This window comes from Pan paniscus, chromosome 5, assembly GCF_029289425.2.
Source record: "Pan paniscus chromosome 5, NHGRI_mPanPan1-v2.0_pri, whole genome shotgun sequence".
Lineage (NCBI taxonomy): Eukaryota > Metazoa > Chordata > Mammalia > Primates > Hominidae > Pan > Pan paniscus.
This window is the reverse complement of record NC_073254.2, coordinates 145,294,560-145,303,145: the sequence shown is the minus strand read 5'-3', so window position 1 is coordinate 145,303,145 and position 8,586 is coordinate 145,294,560.

Below are 8,586 nucleotides of genomic sequence, written 5' to 3'. Positions count from 1 at the left end.
TGTGCATATTAGAGGGCAGGTGTGGTAATAAGAAAATCTAAACTGCCTTTCTCATTGGATTGTTCTTAGCATCAAATTCAATAATGTACTTGAAACTTCTTTGAAACATAAATCAAGTTTAAGTTAGTATTACAATGGCCAGAGCATTTGCTCACCACCATGTAGCATGCCAAGTGAAGGCAGTGTATTTAAAGGTTAAAAGCCAAGTTCTTTGATCTGCCAGTTTGGATGGAATCCCAGCTTCACCACTCACTGGCTGTGTGACCTCTGGTGAGTGCTGAACCTGCCTAAGTTCAACATCCTGATGGAATACGAATGTAGTATTACACATATCTTGTTGGGTTGTTATAAGTACAGTGATGCATGCAAGACATGAAGTGGGAGGTCAAGCCCATAACACGTCAATGTTAGTTTGTCTTCACATTATGAGATTCCTGGCTCTTGCTTTTCCTATGGTTCTGGGGGATAATCAGTCTAGGAGGGTTTGGCCTGTTAGCCTTTGAAACGTTTACTTAGATCTCCTTTACTTATTTACAGAGCTAAGACGTCACCTCAAATAACATAGAACAAATTAATGTGTCATGAAACAAAATCATCTTCAGCAAAGATTCAAGAGTTTGAGGGCTAAACCCAAGAATATATATTTTTTATTCTAACTTCCTCACTCTCATCTTCAGAGCTATGTCCCTTTCAGAAAAATTCTACTTCAAGAGAAGATTTGGTTTCAGGATGTCTCCTGGACTGGAGGCATGTACCTAGTAAGTGTCCCCAATAATTTCAGACCCTTTATAAACTTGATGGATTTCATATATAACTCATTTTTTGTATTACAAATAATTTGGTTCACTTACTCTATTTTCCCTTTCCAATTTTGAACTTCACGAAGGGTTAGACTTTTTCTGTCTTTTCTCACTATACCTAATATTTAAGTCACATGAATGATTCAAAGATCATTAATGCTCTGACATTATGTAAGCTTAGACTCCTGTTGTGTCTCACTTACCTTCTCGTTGGGCATCTTTGAAAAGTTTGCTTTAATTCTCTGAATCTCAGCTTCTTTGCTCACAAAATGAAGGCAACCTTACTGAGTGCTGATGAATTTGGGAAATAATACCTGGAAAGCCCCCAGTACAAAAATAAAAGCCTTCAATTAAAGTTCCCTATTTATTTTTTACAAATAAAAAAAAAATGCAGGCTTTGGGGGATTGTTGCAGAAAAAAAGGGCCAAGTACAGTGGCTCATGCCTGTAATCCCAGGACTTTGGTAGGCTGAGGCAGGATGATCGCTTGCGGCCAGGAATTTGAGACCAGCCTGGAAAACATAGTGGGAACTCATCTCTACAAACAAATTAAAAAGCTCACTATTAGTATTTGTCTTCTTTAAGTTGTCTGTTATGGTTATTACCAGTACGATGGCCTTCATCTCTATGCGTATGCCTAAGTATTGGCTCAGATTCCCAAGAATGAAAGAAACACGTGGGAAAGGAGGAAGAAAAACACAGGAGCATGTTGAAAGCAGATCCCTTTTGCTAAACCCAAATCAGCCAACACAGAACAATAAATGTATTCCGTGGTCCAGAAGAGAAGGCGCAGCAGGTTTCAGGAGTCTGATAAAAGAGAACACTAATGAGATGGTGCCACTTAGTGGTAGTATTCTAATACTACAGGTGGCTGCTTAGTAAAGCAGTGAGGAGTTCATGGCCAAAGATGCCTCCATGTGTTTTCCCTGTTGTCTTTATTGAGTAGGTGGGAAGAGAGGCACAATGTTTCCACACTCTTCTCTCTAACCTGCCCTGAGAGGTGCCATGGACAGCACCCATGATCTGTTTAGCAGCGCTTTGCAGCTTTGCATGCTACTCCTATGTCATAGTTAGATCCTATCTGTGCATATAAATTAGCTCATTAGCAACTCATCAGCAATTAACTAATATATTAATCAATCAAAAATAACCAAGAATGATGAGATTCTTCTTGATATTTGCAAGTTAAAATGTGACCTTGATCACCATTCAGAATTCTCTTTCCCCAGTCTGAAAAGAAAGGCTGGCGGGGTGGGTGGTGGGGAATGCTTATCGTTAATTATGAAAGCATAAGGAACAATGTTTTATCTGATGGTGGCTTCTGCAGCTACTTGCTGACAATTATCTTTTACATTCAATGGTGTGGCATGAGGAGTCCTAAAGTGCTCCACAGACATTATCTGATTCAGTCCTGAATCCCTAGGAAAGAGAAAATGAGCAGATTTAATTATCCTTGTACTTTATAGTAGAATCTATGGAGGGAAACTAAGCCCACAAATAGGGAAAAAATCCAATAGCCCAAGTATAAAGCCGTGTGTCCTTCAACTGTGAGGGAATCTTGTTTTAAAGGTTAGAATTTTAGAATTAGAAGCATTTTTAAAATTAGATGGTCCCGCTCCTTCTTTTATAGATGACAAATAGTTCTATGTTTATCTCACTCAGCTTTTGGTGATTTTGTGTTTTAACCCTGATTGCCATGTTTGGTTTTGTTACAGAATGATCTGGCTCTGTTAACAAGTCAGGCTATAAAACACCTTCTACAATGTGTCATTTATTGGGAGAGAGTAGGCCTGGGAGAGAATTAGAAACAGCTGAAGGCACATACAGGCCCATTGTGGCTCCTGTTTTAAAGGCAGTTTAAAAGCTCAAATGAAGAGAGAATGGGGAGAAACAGAAAGTTAGAACAGAACAGATGTTGTTCAGCTGTGGCTCTGGCAATAGATGTGCCCGGGCCTTAGAGACAAGGAAGAACCATCTCTGGCAGTATAACATGCTTTCTCCCCAACTCCCTGCCACCCCTAGCCTCACCTGGACATGGGAGAAGACAGGGACAGGAGTGTCACAATTCTGAATATGCTTGCTTTATAGAAATGTCACAACCCGGCTGGACACAGTGGCTCACGCCTGTAATCCCAGCACTTTGAGAGGCCGAGGTGGGCGGATCACGAGGTCAAGAGATCGAGACCATCCTGGCCAACATGGTGAAACCCCGTCTCTACTAAAAATACAAAATTAACCGGGCAAGGTGGTGCATGCCAGCTACTCAGGAGGCTGAGGCAGGAGAATCACTTGAACCTGGGAGGTGGAGGTTGCGGTGAGCCAAGATCGCGTCATTGCACTCCAGCCTGGGCAACAAGAGCAAAACTCCATCTTTAAAAAGAAATGTCACAACCCTTGGACCAGCAGCATCTATTTTTATGGAACTTGGGAAACATCTCCCAAATAGATTGGTTTTTTGAGACAGAGTCTCACTCTGTCGCCCAGGCTGGAGTCCAGTGTTGAGATCTCAGCTCACTGCAACCTCCACCTCCTGGGTTGAAGCAATTCTCCTGCCTCAGCCTCCCAAGTAGCTGGGATTACAGGCGCCTGCCACCATGTCCAGCTAATTTTTTGTATTTTTAGTAGAGACAGGGCAAAATCCAAATCATGTTTTGGTTTGATGGTTTTACTGCTGGATACTCTAGATTTATTTTTTGTTAGACATACTTTTAACTCTTTTCCCCCTTTAATTTTCTGGTTTCTATGCCCTCCCAGATGCATAATATCACTGGAATTTTGGCCTCTAGGATAACTAAGATTTTGTTGCAAAACGTACATCTACTCTTTACTAGTTAGAAATGCACTAGAACAACAACAATAACAGTATTTCCTTTGGTTAGAAGTAAAGAAGAAATATTCCAAATGATTGGAAACTGAATATTTTCAGAAATTTTTCTTAGTTCTCGTTTCATGTAACTCATTCTGCGTATTAGTTAACTTTGCTGCTGTTTTTTAGGAGTAACCATATTCCTTTATATAACAGGAAAATGCTACTACTGAGTGTATGCCATTGTTTCATTTCTTTTTCTCTGCTTGGAGAAGGATTACACCACCAGGTCTAAGACATGTGATGATTCATCACATAGCAGCTGCCAGAGGCAGTGGCAGGTCTCAAAGTCCTCTGTGAAATTCACCTGAAACCCTGCCTTATTCCTTATGATGCATGTAGATAAGCAGAGTCAAACCGTAGCTTTGGTCACTCTGAAAAGATAAAAGTTTGAGTCTATCCCATATGATAAAAATGGGGTTGTAGGGTAGCTAAAGCCTGCTGTATGACTAAGAAAAACTGTAGTCCCTTAAGATGGTGATCCATGGAGAAGTTCCGAAGGCTTACTAAAACACTGGTGTAAGAGATTATGGACTCAGAGAATTAAAACAAAACAAAACAGTAATGTTGTTTTTATATATGCAGAACTTCTCCACTCCATAAGTCAGAGGTGTCCAGAGGTGGCTCCAACACATCTGTTAATGGTGATTGGTTTCGAGCCTGAAGGCCAAAGTGTCATTGCTTAGCTTCAAGTTAACTGGAAGGAAGACACGTCTTTTGTAGAGCAAAGTCTTCACCATCACTCTCAGCCACCAGAGACTTGGTTCACTCTGCTGCTGCTCCTTTGAACAGAAAGCCCTCCGTTGGCTCTTTAGTGAATGCCTGATTTTATGGGGAAAGTAGTGTGCACCCTTTGACTTTTTTTTTTTTTTCTGTGCTGTAATACTTAGCCACAGGCAAGAAAGTGGCAAAACAGAACAAAGCCCAATCTCTTTCCCTTGAACAAACATTCCTTTTGTAATGTTCCTTCGCTCCCAGACTTAATATCCTACATTTATCTTCTTTGAGCTGAATTTCTCTACTATAACCTAATTACATAAATGATCAAAGCCATCCTCTAATTCCTCTCATCTTTCCAGTCTCTGTCAGGGGTAAGCTCGAGAGTTTTTCTACACTAATTAAAAGAGGAGATACTATGTGAAACTTATTTGCTTACCTTATAACTCATTCACACAGTTACTATATAACTCATAAACATAGCATCAATTTTCTCCTGATTATAATTTATTGATGATGTAAGGAAAGTAAGTTTAAGCATCTCATTTTTAAACATATAGAGTGTAGTCTCCTAATTGTAGCATTATTGATGTTTTGTGCTGGATAATTGTTTGTTGCAGAAGGTTGTCATGTGCTCTGCAAGAATTTTAACAGCAGCCCTGGCCTCTGCCTCTCATTTGCTCCTCTCCTCCTCTGCCTCTTTTCTGCAACAACTAAAAATGTATTCCAATATTGCCAAATGTCCCTTTTGAGTAAAACAACCTGGGTCGAGAACAACTGATGTAAACCTTTTTTATCAAGGAATATGCAGCAGGCCAATGCGGCACTTCTTCCTTGAATACCTTAAAGGAACAAATCTCTTTAGTAATCTCCCAGAATGGACTTATGAATATTTTCTGACAAAATTTCTCAGATCAATCTATCACTACCTATTTTCTTGCCCAATTCTTCATATAAATAAGTTTACAAAATCCATTCCAGGCATGTAATCTCATTGAATTTCCACAACATTAAGAATTGGGTACTAATAGCCACTGGGGAGCACCAAGTGCCACAAAAAGAAAGATTTGGAAGGAGACAGGCTAGAGTTTCAGTGCTTGCACCGTTTCCTGGCTCTAAAAACTGAGGCCAATTCTTTAGCTTTGGTGCACCTCAGTTTCCCCATCTGGAATGTGGAATCATTAATACCTTGGAGTGATAATGAGAGAATAAAACAAGATGAGAGATGTAACAATGCTTCACACTAACAGAGGCTCAATTAGCTGTACCTTTGATTATTATCACTCTGAGTCCAGAGTTTTGTGTACTACATCACAGATACATAGCAGCTTTCTCAAGAGTGGCAGATTTTGCCCCTGTTCTGGCCACAGACCACTTTAAGAATCTTCTAAACAAAAAAAATTTCATAAGCAACACAAGTTGTAGACAATTTCAGGGTATCCACAGGTTCCCCTGAAATGTATATTGGATCCAAGTAAAGAGTCCCTCTAATGAGAGCCTTCTAATTTCAAACATCTTTCCTTCCAATTGACTCAAGTACATTGTGCCAAATCTCCTTCCTTGCTCACTGCTTTAAAATGGAACCACCTTCTGTGGAAATAAATTGATTCTTATTTCCTCTGACCTAATGCTAGAGGAAGATGCTTGACCAACACATCATTGAAATATGTCTTTGGTTTTGTGAAATAGAAACAGGCTTTCCAATTTTCCTTCTTCAGCAGAAAAGCAGAAGAAGGGTATTTGGTAAAAAGGGATTCAGGACATCCAACATGATTATCCACTGTATTAGTTTCCTATTACTATTGTAACAAATTACCATAAACTTAGCACAAACTTATTATCTTACAGTTCTGGAGGTCAAAATGGGCTGCATTAAGCTAAAATCGAGGGGCGGGCCACACTGCATTTCCTCCTGGAAGCTCTAGGGGAGAATCTAATTTTCCTGTCTTTTTCAGCTTTTAGAGTCTGCCTGCATTCCTTGGCTCATGGCCCCTTCTATCTTCAAAGCCAGCAATGGCCAGTTGAGTCTTTCTCCCATCACATCCCTTTGGCATTCACTCTTCTCCTTCCCTTTTCCATCTTTAAGAACCCTTGAGATTACATCTCACTCATTGGGATAATCCAGGATAATCTCCCTATTTAAAGTTCAGCTGATTAGCAAAGTTAATTCCATTTGCTACCATTCTCCTTTGCCATGTAATATAGAAATATTTGCAAGCTCTGGAAAAATTAGATATCCTTAAGAGGCTACTATTCCACCTTCTAGAGTCAAACATCTTGGTGTCTTTAATGATATAGTAGGAATAAACCTTGTTACGAACCCTGATGAACATCTTCAGTTTACAAAAGCAAGAAGTTGGCACTATATTTTGAGTTTTCACAGTAACAATTTATTTTTAGATAGTAATGTCCCCTCCAAAAATCCATATCATCTTTAAATAGTGTCCCTCAAAAACTATTTATACTCAATTCATAATTTTTCAGCAACTTGACGTCTTCCAACTTCTGATCACTTAGGAAACTGGAGAAATTCTTTACAGCTCACTACACAAAGTTAAGATAACTCACATGTATTTTGCAAAGAAAGTTGCAAATACAGACAGAAATACCCATGGAAACTAAATCAAGCCTGCATGAATCAGGAGGAGCTCAAAGGAAATCAATGCATTGTTGGCAAAAGAAGACAAGGCTGCTCAGAAGGAACCATAAGGGTTACACTGCACATTCACCAGCTAGCTTGCAGCCCCATTGCTTCATGGCACCTATCTCTTGAAAGCCCCTTACTACATTCTTCAGCAAATCCAACATCCTCATCTTCCTTATTCTCCTGGATCTTTTTGGTCATTTGCTTTCGTGTTCCTCCAGTGGACTGTCTGACTTTGCCTCTGATTCTTGATCCTTCTTTTTAATCCTTGATCCCTCCATTTTTTAATTTTTAATTTTTTAGAGACAGGTTCTGTTTCCCAAGCTGGAGTGATCATAACTCACTGCAGTTTCAAACTTCTGGGCTCAAGTGATCCTCCCATCTAAGCCTCCCAAGTAGCTGGGATAAAGGCACAAACCACACCTGGCTTGATATTTCCTTTATTTAGCACCACTTACCATCATAAAAATGGCTTCCAGGTCATTATCCTAACCACGTTTAATACAAGCCCCAATGTCCTTGGCATTTATTTGGTTCTTAGTCATATTTAATCTTGTTGCTGAACCAGTCTTCAAAAAAATTATTTCATGCCTTCTTTCTCCTTGTATTAGTCCATTCTTGCATTGCTATAAAGAACTACTTGAGACTAGGTAATTTATAAAGAAAAGGTATTTCATTGGCTGTACAGGAAGCATGGCTACAGAAACTCACAGTCATGGTAGAAGGTGAAGGAGAAGCAGGCATCGTCTTCACCTGGCAGAGCAGAAGAGAAAGAGAGCAAAGGGGAGAAGTGCTACACACCATTAACCAGATCCCATGAGAACTCACTCACTATCACAAGAACTGCAAGGGGGAAGTCTGCCACCATGATCCAATCACCTCCCACCAGGCCCCTCCTCCAACTTTGAGGATTACAGTTTGACATGATATTTGGGTGGGGTCACAGAGCCAAACTATATCACTCCTTAAACCTCAAATGCCTCCTCCTCTATTCACAAACATTCTAGCCTCCTTTCTTCCCAGAGGCCTAGCAAGATTGCACTCCACAGGCCCCCTTTGAAGTTAGACGTGGCAGTGTTACTTATTTCACCAATGATACGCAGACGAAAGGTCATATATCACTTCCAGAGACAGGCTTTAAGAGCCAGAGTGCCACTTTTCTTTTTTCCAATTCTGGCAAAAGAGAGCAAAGAAAGCCTCCTAGCTCCCTGAGTAAGGTTAGAGCAAGCAGCATCCTCTAGCTGATCTACAACAGACACTTAGCATGAGAGAGAAATAAACCTTTGATGTGTTAAACTGCTGAGATACGGGAAATAAGGAGGTTGTTTGTTATTATAACATCCCAGCCTATACTTTGCTTCCTAATTTGGTGAGAAAATAGAAGCAATCAGAAGAGAACTTCTACAACCTCCCATGACCACATGTGTGACTGATTAGTCACCCTATACTCTGTCCTCCTCCAATATTTGAATGAATTCTCCATATTCCTAACTAAAGCCCATCTTTTATCTTGTACACCAGATGGGAATATTTTTCCTTACTCAAGGCTGACATTCAAAT